We start from the raw sequence: 13,705 nt of genomic DNA, 5'->3' as shown, positions 1-13,705 counted from the left end.
AGAAATGTGTGTGAGAGAGAATGAGAGAGTATGAGAGAGAGGAAAAGGAGAGAAAAATGGAAAGAGAGATAAAGAGAAAGTGAGAAAGAAAAATAAAGAGAGAAATTGTATCTGTGACAGGTGGAGAGAGAGTAAGAGAAAAAGGGGAAAGGAAAGAGAAAGAGAGAAAGAAAAAGAAAGTGTGAAAGAGAGGCAGGGAAAGAGAGAGAAAAGGAGAAAGAAACAAAGAGAGAGAAAGAGAGAAAGTGTGTGTGTGTGAGAGAGGGATAGCATATGAGAGAGAGGGAAAAAGGAGAGGAAAATGGAAAGCAAGCAAGAGAAAGAAAAAGTGAGAAAGAAAAAGAGATAAAGTGTCTGGGACAGATGGAGAGAGAGAAAGAGAAAAAGGGAAAGAGAAAGAAAGTGTGAAAGAGAGGCAGGGAAAGAGAGAAAGATGGAGAGAAAGAAAGAGAGAAAGTGTATGTGAGAGAGAAAGAGAGAGAAAACTCCCAAATTAGAGAACTTCTATCTTAAACTAGATTGATAAAAGCACTTTATATTTCACCCAAAAAGTTGTAGGAAATGTCCCCATTGTAGGACCCCATAGCACAAGTGTAGTAGCTTCCCATTTGCAAACGCCAGGCACTGACGTTTCCTAGTAGTTTTCAACAGGGACGTGCGGTCAGGGGAGGCAGGGGAGGCAGAGCCTCACCCCTCTCATCATGAAAATAAAAAAAAGGGAAAAGGCGCTGAGGAGCCTTCTGCACAGGTGGTCCAGGAATGGGACCACGTGTGCAGGAGGCTCCTCTAGCCTCAGACTCCCTCCTGCACACGTGGTCCCATTCCCCGCCTTCCTGAGTCAACATGAAGGGGACCGCGGAGCGTGAACCAAGGTCCCGCGGAGCGCGCTCCGTGGTCCCCTTCATGTTGACTCAGGAGTCAGGAAGGAGGGGAATGGGACCACGTGTGCAGGAGGCTGAGGCAAATTTACCCTCCTGCACACATGGTCCCATTCCCCGCCTTCCTGAGTCAACATGAAGGGGACCATGGCTCGCGCTGATGACGTCACCAGCCTCACCAGCCATAAACCTCACTGCACGTCACTGGTTTTCAAAGTCAGAGCCCTGCATCCTGAGCGGTGATGAGAGCACTAATCCCCATTGCAAGATCTTCTTGTCAGAGATGGGGGCCACAACCGGCACGCCAGAGTAGACATTGGGCAGTTGTCCTCTTCAAACAGGAGCTACAAGTCCAGGAGAACGTCTAAGCTGCAGAATCCTTCTTTCAAGACTAGTATACTTCTCCCTCAACAAATATCACCCCTCAAGTCACATAAGACCTCCAATGGAAATCTCCACCTTCTTAAGCTTTCAGAATAATCAGAGCTGGAAGGGACCTTGGAGGTCTTCTAGTCCAGCCCCCTGCTCCAGCAGGAGATCGTATACCATTTTGGACAAGTGGCAGTCCAGTCTCTTCTTAAAAACCTCCAGTGATGAAGCACCCACAACATCTGAAGGCAACTTCTGTTCCACTGGTTAATTGTCCTCCCAGTTAGGAAGTTTCTCCTCAATTCCATGTTGCTTCTCTCTTTGATTAGTTTCCATCCATTGCTTCTTGTCCTACTCTCAGATGTTTCAGAGAATAATTTGACCCCCCTCTTCTTTGTGGCAGCGTCTCAAATACTGGAATACTGTTATCATGTTCCCCCTAGTCCTTCTTATCTCTGGACAAGCCCAACCCAAATCCTCCAACCATTTTTCATATGTTTTAGCCTCCAGGCCTTTGATCCTCTTAGTTTCTAGCTGGTTGTCTCCCCTCTAGACACCGACAGATAGCAAGACAAGACTTTTAACAGTCTCACTAGTGCAGATTGACGTAGACATGATATTTTTGGAAGAAATGTCCTTCTGGGTTCAGTCCCAAGTGGGGAAAATGATCCTGGAAACATGGAGATTGCTTGGAAGGATGGTTTTAATGGTGGGCAGGACCACATGGCTTGAGCTCCTGAACAGAAAAGGGGGATCGCATGCTTCCAGATGTTGGGTGGAGGCAATAACGGGAGTTAAAATAGAATGGAAACCGAAAATCTTCTTATTAGGAATAATGTCTGCGAAATACAAAAAAGAAATCCAGTATTTAATACTACATATAACTACGGCAGCAGTTTGCCCAGAAATGGAAAAACAAACTAACTCCAAGTGAAGATGAAATAATAAGAAAGGTTATGGACTGTGCTGAAATGGACAAACTAACTAAAGAAATTCAGGGAAAAGAAGAATCAGAATTCTACCAGATATGGGATAAATGGTGGATAGGTAGATGGAGGAAAGAAACAAGAATCAATGAAGGAATGTAACAAAACTTAAAAATAATAGTTATGGGTAAAATAAGAAAGTTAAGAATGGTGAAACCCAAATAAAACATAATTGAATGGGAAAAATATAATAAAAATAAAAACTTAGTTAATTTTTGGTGATTAATAAGTAGAACGTTGCAGATGCTTATAGAATGTTTTTGTTTTTAAAATGTTTATTCGTTAACAGATAACCCATCATGACAATAATAATGATTAGGGGACTGGAGACTAAAACATATGAAGAACAGTTGCAGGAACTGGGTATGTTTAGCTTAAGAGAAAGAAGGACTAGGGGAGACATGATAGCATTATTCCAATATCTCAGAGGTTGCCACAAAGAAGAGGGAGTCAAACTATTCTCCAAGGCACCTGAGGGTAGAACAAGAAGCAATGGGTGGAAACTAATCAAGGAGAGAAGCAACTTAGAACTGAGGAGAAATTTCCTGACAGTGAGAACAATTAATCAGTGGAACAGTTTGCCTCCAGAAGTTGTGAATGCCCCAACACTGGAAGTCTTTAAGAAGATGTTGGATAGCCATGTGTCTGAAACGGTATAGGGTTTCCTGCCTAGGCAGGGGGTTGGACTAGAAGACCTCCAAGGTCCCTTCCAACTCTACTATTGTATTGTATTGTATTGTATTAATGAAATAATAACTCTAACTGGTAAAGTAATTTTAATTTTTTTTTTAGTAATTTTATTAATATTTTTTTTGTTTAGATTTTGTTATAAAGATGTAATCTCTCCTGGGTACTTATAAATTCTAGTAATAAATTTTTGTCTAGATTTATTATAATATAAATATAAATGATTCTAGACAAAAGCACGTTTAAACAAATATAGTCAGATGTTGGGTGAAGAAGAAAAGAGAGGCCGAGATGCTGAAAGTCCCTGGATTTAAGCCCTCTCTGGCCTTTGATCTTGAGCTTGTATTCTGATTGGTTGTCAGACTCCCATGGGGCCATGCAGGGGCCACTCTCTAGGCTGTGAGTCCATGTTGGGTTGAGCATTGCTTCTTCCCAGGTGCCCTGTGGTGAGATGGGTAAAGGGCTAATGCTACCATACCTTAATCCCATCACTCTAGAGCTGAAGGGGGGAGATCATGTGGCAGCCGTGGCAAGGGGGGCGTTCCACCAGGTTCGCCTGGTGCGCCAATTGCGCCCCCTACTGGACCGGAGTGCCCTGCGCACGGTCACTCATGCGCTGGTGACGTCTCGCCTGGACTACTGCAATGCTCTCTACATGGGGCTTCCCTTGGGACGCATCCGGAGACTGCAGCTAGTTCAGAACGCAGCCGCGCGGGCTATTATGGGACGTACACGTTACTCCCACGTAACACCTTTCCTGCGCGAGCTGCACTGGCTACCTGTGGCCTTTCGGGTGCGTTTCAAGGTATTGATCACCATCTTTAAAGCGCTCCATGGCAGAGGACCTAGTTACCTGCAGGATCGCATCCTACCACACACGTCCCTGCGACCTATTCGCTCACACAGAGAGGGGCTCCTCCTGGTGCCGTCTGCTAGTCAATGCCAGCGGGCGACACCTAGGAGTAGATCCTTCTCTGTGATGGGCCCAACCCTCTGGAATGACCTCCCCCCAGACATTCGAACTACCACCGACCTCCGTTCCTTCCGGCAAAAGTTAAAGACTCACCTGTTTCAATCAGCTGGCCTGGCACTTTCTTAGTTGTACCTCCCAGGGATTTATTTTATTTTAGGGTTGGGGTTTTATTTATGATGTTTTAAGATTAGTATTATTTATTTCTTAGCACAGTCTATTTCCTCCTCCAATGTATCTTAAATGCAGTTTAAACGTATTTAATTATTGTGAATGTTTTTATTATTGACTGTACACCGCCCCGAGTCCCTTTTTGGGAGAGGGGCGGTCTAAAAATCTAAGAAAATAATAAAATAATAATAATCGTTGTTATGTAGAACAGACTGAGTCAGGCATTTTAATGGCCCCTTGGCAAAGGTGGAGGCTATTAAGAGTGAGTCTGTTTCCTGCTTAAAAACATCTTTCTCCATTTCTGATCCAGGGAAATATAATATTCTGCCTTCTCAATATTTCCTAGGATATTTCATTCTTCTAAAAGAGGGGTGGGTGTTAACTTCCTACAATACCGCTCCAAAAACTGATGAATGAACTCAATCAACATTTCCATACCCTGGTTACGCCTATGTCTATGGAGATTCTCATCCTCCAGGCCATGTTTATCAACTGGACAACTGGACTTTTTAAAGGATTTTTCTTTGAAAACATTTCGCTTCTCATCCAAGAAGCTTCTTCAGAACTTGGCGTCTTTTTTTTTTTTTCCAAGGGAAGAAAAAAATCCAAGAAAGTCCAATTGCTTTTTTGGAAAAGCATCTTGGGACACCCTAGTTATCTATATCTGAAAGGGGGTGGGGGGGGGGGACACGCAATTTCAGCTCTTTATTTATTTATTTCTTAGATTTTTAGACCGCCCCCTCTCCCAAAAAGGGACTCGGACTTGGATTTTAAAAGAATGCCTTTGCTTTCAGACTCCAGCTGGCTCCAAACTAGAAGGAAACTTCCCTTGTGTATTTCTCAGCTATATTCTTACACACACATCCCAGCTGGGCTGTAAATCTCAGCTTTTATCTTCACAAACCCACAGCAAGGATGCAGGTGAGCTCATGTAAAAGCAACAGGAAAGAGAAGGATTTGAGGTAGCTCTTTCTATGCTGAGCTGGATCGTTTTTTCTTCCAAAGCCCCGTTCCAATTTTTTTTCCTTAACCATCTGAAGAACTTTGCTTGGTTTACTCAGGCTAAATATAGAGATTAGAATACAGAAGATAGAAAAGGGAAGGGATATTGGTCGTCTTCTGAGTCCAGGCATCTCCAACATTGGCAACTTTAAGACTTGTGGACTTCAACTCCCAGAGTTCCTCAGCCAGCTGACTCAGCCAGCTATTCTAACCTATTCTGTTCTGTTCTGTTCTATTTGTCACTTCTGCATCTATTGTTTTCATGCAGGAGGGATTGGATTGTCCGAGATGTTCTGAGATCCCTTCTAGCCTTTACATTCTATTATTATTTAGCGTATGATGAGAACATGGCAGAAGACAAGTATGAACACACAATCCCAGTAATCCTATACAAAACTTAGTCCAACCCACCTGTCCAATTCAGCTATCCAGGTGATCACCTCTGGTGTTGTTTCATGCAAGTCTTCTAAGGAACCTTAGAACGCACCTCATGGGCAACCTTGCACAATAGGTCGAATAGTTTGCATATCAACACCACAATCGCAACAAGGGGGAATCTTCCCAGCTCCACTGATATAGGACAGAGGCCAGGGGTGAAATTCTCCCAGTTCAGCCCAGTTCAGCCCAGTTTGGCCCGGTTTGGCCAAACCAGTGTTGAAAGAAATATCCTTCTGGGTTCGGCTCCAAGTGGGGAAAAAGACAGTGGAGACACGGAGGCTGCTTGGAAAGATGGTTTTAATGGTGGACAGGACCACATGGTTTGAGCTCCTGAACAGAAAAGGGGGATCACGTGCTTCAATATTGGGGAGAAGAAGAGAAGGGAGGACTGAGATGCTGAGTCCCTGGTTTTATGCCCTCTCTGGCCTTTGATCTTGAGCTTGTCTTCTGATTGGTTGTCAGACTCCCATGGGGCCATGCAGGGCCAATTCTCTAGGCTGCATTTTGAATCCAGGTTTGGTTGATTTCTCAGATGCCATGTAGTGAGTTGGGTAAAGGGCCAATATTATTATGCCTTAATCCCATCTCCCTGGAGCTGAAGGGGAAAACTCTTGATTATGTAAAGGGACTGGCTTGGACATCTTAATGGCCCATTGACAAAGTCGGTGGGGGCAGGAAGCTACAGGGAGCTATTCTCTCTTTAAACATGTTTCTTCCTTTTCACATCCGGGGAAATGTAATATTCTGCCTTTTCAATATTTCCTAGGATATTTCATTTTTCTAGGAGAGGGCTGGGTGATAACTTTCCACACCAGTAGGGAAGATTGTCCCTGGTTCTGTAAACTGGTAATTAAAAAAAAGCTTCCAACAATCGTGTGCCTTAGCTGTGAGCCCTGCAATTGTCAGACCTTCTTTATTTCACTTTTTAAAGCATTTTTTTACTACCTATTTGCCCGAACTGGTACTTAAAAAATGCTTTAAAAAGTGGGAAAAATGGTTCCAATGACCACCAGTTGTGAGCTGCACAATCATAGGAACCATTTTTGTTCACTTTTTAAAGCAATTCTTCCTGCCAGTTTGAGTGAATAGGCATGGGGAAAAATGCTTTAAAAAGTGAACAAAAGTTGGCCACACCCACCCTGTCATGTGACCCACCACCACCAAGCCACGCCCACAGAACCGGTGCGCAAAAAAAAAAGAAGATTTCAACACTGGCACTTCTGCCAGTATCGCACCGAATTCTGTTCAATTTTGACCAGACAAAGCGGAGCAGGTCAAAACCAAGTGTTTTAGTAGGGGGATCCCCAATAGGTCAGGCCATAAGAAGGGACCTTGGACCATTTAACACAGATTTTTGGCCTGTGGGAGAACACTCCACCAAGGACAGGCTCTTACTCCTCCTAGCTGCAACCACAGGCCAGATGTTTAAAGATAAAGTGCAAGAATCTAACTTCTTTCTTTGGCTAACAAGCTGCTTTCTGAGATAGTCCAGGGCATGTGGCTGTGCAGGTGTGTTTGGAAGAGATGGATAGTCCTCCAGGTAACAATAGGGATTTCTTGCAGGGAACAGCTGCATATGGAAGGAACCTGGGAAGTGTTTCATCATAGAGAATAATCAATATGCCAGATTTTGTTAAAAAATGATATATTTCTTTTTGCAAAAAAAGGAAAATAAATAGGTTTTTTTGGTCTGCGGTTGTCTTCCCTTCAGGCCTATTTAAGATAGTAAAGATAGAAGCTGTTTGAAGTCAATTGGTTGTAAGAAAAAGAAAAAAAATGTTTATATCTATCTATCATCTTTCTTTCTTTCTTTCTTTCTTTCTTTCTTTCTTTCTTTCTTTCTTTCTTTCTTTCTTTCTTTCTTTCTTTCTTTCTTTCTTTCTTTCTGTCTCTCTCTCTCTTTCTTTCTTTATTTCTTCCTTTCCTTTTTTCTTTGGTTATTGGCCCAAAAAGTTTTAAGCCTGTTGCCAGTCCAGGGAAGGCAGGATTTGGCCAGTCACCAAGAGGCCCTCAGTTGAATTTGATATCCCAGCCAACTACTACATTTTTAATCAACTCTATAACTAGAATTCTCCAGGCAAAAACCTTACCAGGAGTTTTATAACACCTCCTGGGAGGCTTCCTATCTCGTTGTTGGTGCATCCAATTGAAAATAGAGAAGGATTGATGTTCTCAGCCTTTGAAATCCTGATTTGAGAAAAGCTCTATTTTTTCCCAAAGGAGAACGGGTGAACATTGACATACCGTATTTTTCGGAATATAAGACCCTCCAGAGTATAAGATGCACCTTTGTTTTGGGGGAGGAAAACAACAAGAAAAAAAAACCTGCCTCTGCCTCCTAGCATCCATTAGTATCTGCCTAGCGTCCTTGCAGCAAACAGCCTGGTCAGCTTCAGCACATTATTGCAGCCTGATTCAGCACAAGCAGCTCATTGGATGGTGGATCAGCTTCCTGGAATACCACCAATCAGTGGTTCTGGGCTGCAGGGATTGCCACAGACCATCACCACCTCCGTGCCTCTCATTTTCGACCTCTGCACATCACATTTGGCCTCTGCGCATCGTGTTTTTGGGTGGTTCTAGGTGCCGCCGATCCCCACTGCCTGGAACTGCTTGAAAATGCAATAGGCAGAGGCCAAAAATGGGGTATGCAGAAGCTGAAAATGCAATGCAGGGAGGCAGAAATTCCCGGCAATGTGCTCTGGTGATCCCCGCAGCTTTGAAGGGGTCTAAAACAGAGCGTTCGGAGGCTGAAAACATGAGACAGGGAGGCAGTGGTGGGTTTCAAAATTTTTTAGAACCTCTTCTGTAGGTGTGTCCTGCTTTGTGGGAGTGGATTGCGGGCCATGTGACTGGGTGGGAGTGGCTTGCCAACCATGTGACTGGGTGGGTGTGGCCAATTTGTAAAATGTGGTGAAACTCACTTAACAACGCTTTTGCTTAGCAACCAAAATGTTGGCTCAGGAACTCTGGCATTTGAAGCACGCAAGTCTTAAAGCTGTCACGTTACAAGACCCTTTTACCCCTAACCATTTAGAAAAAAAAGCCAGTGGTGTTCAAACTTGACAGCTTTAAGACTTGTGGACTTCAACTCCCAGAATTCCTCCTCCAGTTATGTTGGCTCAAGAACTCTGGCATTGAAGTGTGCAAGTCTTAAAAGCTGTCAAGTTACAAGACCCTTGCACCCCTAACCCTTTAGGAAAAAAACCCAGGGGTGTTCAAACTTGACAGCTTTAAGACTTGTGGACTTCAACTCCCAGAATTCCTCCTCTCACTGTTCATCTTGATGATGTGTGGATGGGCGAGGGGGAGGGAGCTGGAACCGGTTCTAAACGGCCCTGTAGATTTGTGGAACCTCTTCTATACAAGAGGTTAGAACTGGCAGGAACCCACCCCTGCATTGAGGCCATAAACATAAGGCCAGAGGCAGCAATGGTATGTGGCAATCCCTGCAGCCTGGGACAGGTCTAAAATGTGACGTGCAGAGGCCGAAAATGATGGGGGGGGGGGGGAAACAGCTGTGCTGTGCGATTGAGATGAGCTAGAAAGCAGGAAATAAAGGACAGGATAGAGCAGGGTGGGTGGTTGAGGTCAGCTGATTGTCGGGACTATTAGTTTGCCCGAACTCGTCCAAACTGGCTGAATATCACTTCTGATCATCATGCTGAATGGATAGAAGTTGAAGATTTTATAATATAGATGTCTCAAACGCTGGTAATCCTTGATTTACAACAGTTCATTTACTGATCATTGGAAGTTAGAACGCCGCTGAAGAAAATGACTTATGGCCATTTTTCATACTTACGACCAGTGTAGCATCCTCGTGATCAAAATTCAGGAGCCTGATTCATATTCATGGCGGTGGCAGGGAAGGTCATTAAATGGGGCAACATTCATTTAGCAACTGCCTCGCTTAGCAACAGGAATTTTGGGCTCCGGTGGGATCATAGGTCAAGGATTACCTGATAATTTTCTTCTAGCACTGTGATGGTGCATAGATCCCACTCTGAGGGCATGTCAGCTGTCACCCTAGCTCCTCTGTGCATGCATGCATGCCTCCTGATGGTCAGCTGGTCTTTGGGTCTCTGCCGTGCATGCACAGGAGGAGGAGCATATGTGGGGGACGCATCCATGCATGCATGCCGGGAGGGGCAAGGTGCATGCACAGGGGGGCACTCACATTGCATTTTGGGGCCCTACACCCTGATTTGGCTTCTAGGATGGTGCAGGAGGCCTTCCAGATCCCATTTTGGGCCTGAAAAGCCTCCTGCACCAACCTGGAAGTCAAACATTGATGGTTCAGGACAAATGCGTGGGATGGGGGCACATGAGGGAGTCACACGTACATGCTCAGGGGGCACATGGGGGGGGGGTTCACATGTGCATTGTATTATGAGCATTATGGCTTTCAGACAAAAAGGTTAGCCATGCCCGCTCTAACACATTGTTCCGTGTCTGACATTTGCTGAGTCCAGCTGTAAAAAGTATGTGGTTCACCTCTTCAGAGCAATAAATCTAACCCACCTTTTACCATTTTGTCATCAAGAATATCCTGGGAAATCTGTTCGAGTCCTCAGGAGGCCTGATTTAATATGCCTACAGGGGTCCACTATTTTGATAATCGTTTAAGGGGAGGCGGAATTGGTCAAGCATACCGTTGCTCCTCGGGGTAACCTTTTCTCAATTTTGGGACAAGCCGCCTACTTGCTATCTTATTCAAGAATTTTGACCAGCAGTGATCTGTAACCTGGGTTTTACCTTTGTCCCCCTTTCACGGGGATTAACGCGATTAATATTTATCTCTGTCAAATCTTCTGCCATTCCAGAGGTTAGCCAACATTTCTCAACGATTAGAGGCAGCAGCTCTGAAATAATATTTAGAATATTTCCCTCTTAGGAAATATTCGAAAGTGTAATTTGTCCATGTTGGTGGTTTGAATTTATTTTTTTAAAAGAAGCTAGGAACTCTTAGGAAGCTATCCTAGGCTTGAAATCTCTGAGTCCCTTCGTTGGACTGCATATATAGTCAGTCATGTTGTGCAAAGTTAAGACAAAATATTGCATTGAAAGAAGCAGCAAAAATGTATTAAGGCAGGGGTGTCCAAACTTGGGAACTTTAAGACTTGTGGACGTCAACTCCCAGAATTCCCCAGCCAGAAACAATGAAAAACAGGACCACGGACAGCTCCAAATAGATCCTCAAGGCTGAATTTATAAAAGAATAATAGGAGGAGCTTTGCTAACACAGGAACATTTAATCGGCAGTTCTCTTATACTAGCTCCTAGTAGTAGGAAACCTCATATCACTTTTAACTACAAATACCTAAGTTTGACTTCCTTCCTTCCATCCTTCCTTTCTTCCTCCCACCTTCCATTCCTTCCTTCCTTCCTTTTTCTTTCCTTTCCCTCTCCTCTCTCCTCTCCCCCTCCTTCCCTCCCTTCTTCCCTACCTTTTCTTCCCTTCTCTTTCCTTCCTCTCCTCATTCCTCCTTCCCTCCCCCTCCCTCCCCCATTCTTTCTTTCTTTCCTTCCTTTCTCTCTTCCCTCCCCTCCCCTCCTCTTCTCCTTCCTTTCTTCTTTCTTCCTTTCCTTCCTTTTTCTCTCCTTTCCCTTCCCTCTCCTCTCTCCTCTCCCCGTCCTTCCCTCCCTCCTTTCCTCTCTTCCTTCCCTTTCCTTCTCTTTTCTTCCTTTCTCCTCCTTCCTCCTTCCTTCCTTCCCTCTTCCTTCCTTCCTTCCTTTCCTTTTTCTCTCCTTTCCCTTCCCTCTCCTCTCTCCCTCCTTTCCTCCCTCCCTCCCTCCCTGCCTTCTTTTTACTTCCTCTCCTCATTCCTCCCTCCCTCCCTCCCTCCCTCCCTCCCATCCATCCATCCATCCATCCATCCATCCATCCATCCATCCATCCATCCATCTATGGTGGTACAGTGATTAAAGTGCACTATTGCAAACAAATTCTACCCACATCCAGAAGTTCAATCCTGACTGTCTCAAAGTTGACTCAACCTTCCATCCTCCCAAGATGGGTAAAATGAGGACCCAGATTGTTGGGGGGTCATATGCTGACTCTGTAAACCTCTCCAAGAGGGCTGCAAAGCACGGTGAAGTGGTATACAAGTCTAAGTGCTATTGACATCCTCCAATTATGACTGGTTGCTTAGCAACTATTTGAAATTATGACCCCCTCCCCCAAAAGGGGGACCTATGACCCAGATTTGAAGTTCTGATGGTCAGGCCCACTTTGGAGTCACACATCCAGCACTCGGTGACACAACCACATCTATCGCTGTTTGTAGCAATCCCATAGATAGCCCACATTTGATGATGGTTTGGCTGAAAAGGGGCACTGACTTCAGCAAAATGGCGACCTATTTGTCACAGTGGTGATTCGCTTAACGACTGCCACAAAAATGGTAAAATTTGGTTGGTCACATGACTGAACCTTTTTAGGATACATTACCATAACAGGCAGGCTCTGTTACAGATGCATGTGATGAATTAGTGGCTGGAATTAGTCATTCAAAGTGAGATGAGAAAGCAACATCCTTTGTCTTATGATGAGTTCAGATAACCGCCTTCCTTCCTCATCTTTTTGCTCATGTTCCCCTTCCACTCCTCCTCTCCCTCCCATCCTTCTCCTTCTCCTTTTTGCCTCCTCCTTCTCTTCCTCTCCCTCATATCTTTCTCCATCTCCTCCTTTTCATTCCCCTCTCCTCCTCCTCCTCCTCCTCCTCCTCCTCCTCCTCCTCCTCCTCCTTCTCCTCCTCCTCCTCCTCCTCCTCCTCCTCCTCCTTCACCATCTCCTCCATCTTCTCCTTCTCATTTCCCTCTCCTCCTTCTCCTTCTCCATTTCCTTTTTTCCTGCTCCATCTCCTCCTTCATCTCCTCTTTCTCATTCCTCTTTTCTCCTCTTCCCCTTCCTCCCCCTCCTCCTCTCCCTTGTATCTTTCTCCTTCCCCTTCTCCTTTTGCCTCCCTTCCTGTTCCTGTTTTTTTTCTGGCAGAGCTGAATGTCAGTTTCCAACTGACATTTATTTTTTCTGTGCTTTTATTTGTTTAAAAAAAGAGCCTACACTTGGCTGACAGTATCACTGTGTACCAGAGCATCCAGGAGTGTGAATTGAAGCTTCTCTGCCTCTCTCTCTAAAACAGGCCTGATTCGGCAGGATCCATGGCGGATGGGGGAGAAGCGGCATTAGGCTGACAAAAGCATCATTCTCATGTCATGAGGCCAGCCACACAGTTTTGAGATGTGCCTTGCAATTTCACATTCATGCCAAAAGGGGGTGAAAGCTTTGAAGATGATGACACCAAGAACACTTTTGTCATTCTGATGAAAGTAGCACAATCCTTATGGACATCGATATTCTCATTAACACTATTCCAAAGTTAGACTGGCACCTAACTTTTAATTTTGCTTCTCTCTCTTTCTCTCTCCCTCCCTCCCTCTCTCTTTCTCTCTCTTTCTCTCCCTCCCTCCCTCTCTCTTTCTCTCTCTCTCTCCCTCCCCCCTCTCTCCTTCCCTCCCTCTCTCATCATGTATCATCTAGCCTTTCATCTATCCTATCCTATTTATCATATCATCTATCTGTCTGTCTGTCTGTCATCTGTCATCTAGCTATCATCTTGCTATCATCTATTCATCTGTCTGTCTGTCTGTCTGTCTGTCTGTCTGCCTGCCTGCCTGCCTGCCTGCCTGCCTGCCTGCCTGCCTGCCTGCCTGCCTATCTATCTATCTATCTATCTATCTATCTATCTATCTATCTATCTATCTATCTATCTATCTATCTATCAATCATCTATCATCTATCAATCTATCTATCTATCTATCTATCTATCTATCTATCTATCTATCTATCTATCTATCTATCTATCTATCTATCTATCTATCTATCTATCATCTATCCTATCATCTACCGTATTTTTGGAGTATAAGACGCACCAAGATTTTGAAGAGGCAAATTTTTTAAAAAGGTTTTGCACTCTGCAGACCTCCCCAAAACCTGCCCTTTTTTTGCGAAAATGGACCTGGTTTTTTTGTCAAAAAAGGGCAAGTATAGCCTTTAGGAGCCTTTTAGAGAGCCTTCCCCAGCCCCCATGAGCACTCTGGAAGCCTCCTAAAGGTATGCACGGCCATTTTTACAAAGGAGGCAGGGTTTGGGGAGGCTAAAAGTGCTGTATTCAGTGTATAGAAATTGAATTGAATAAAGT

This window comes from Natrix helvetica, assembly GCF_964273705.1.
Source record: "Natrix helvetica genome assembly, chromosome: 2".
In the NCBI taxonomy this organism is placed as follows: domain Eukaryota; kingdom Metazoa; phylum Chordata; class Lepidosauria; order Squamata; family Natricidae; genus Natrix; species Natrix helvetica.
Note: the sequence above shows the minus strand (reverse complement) of the source record.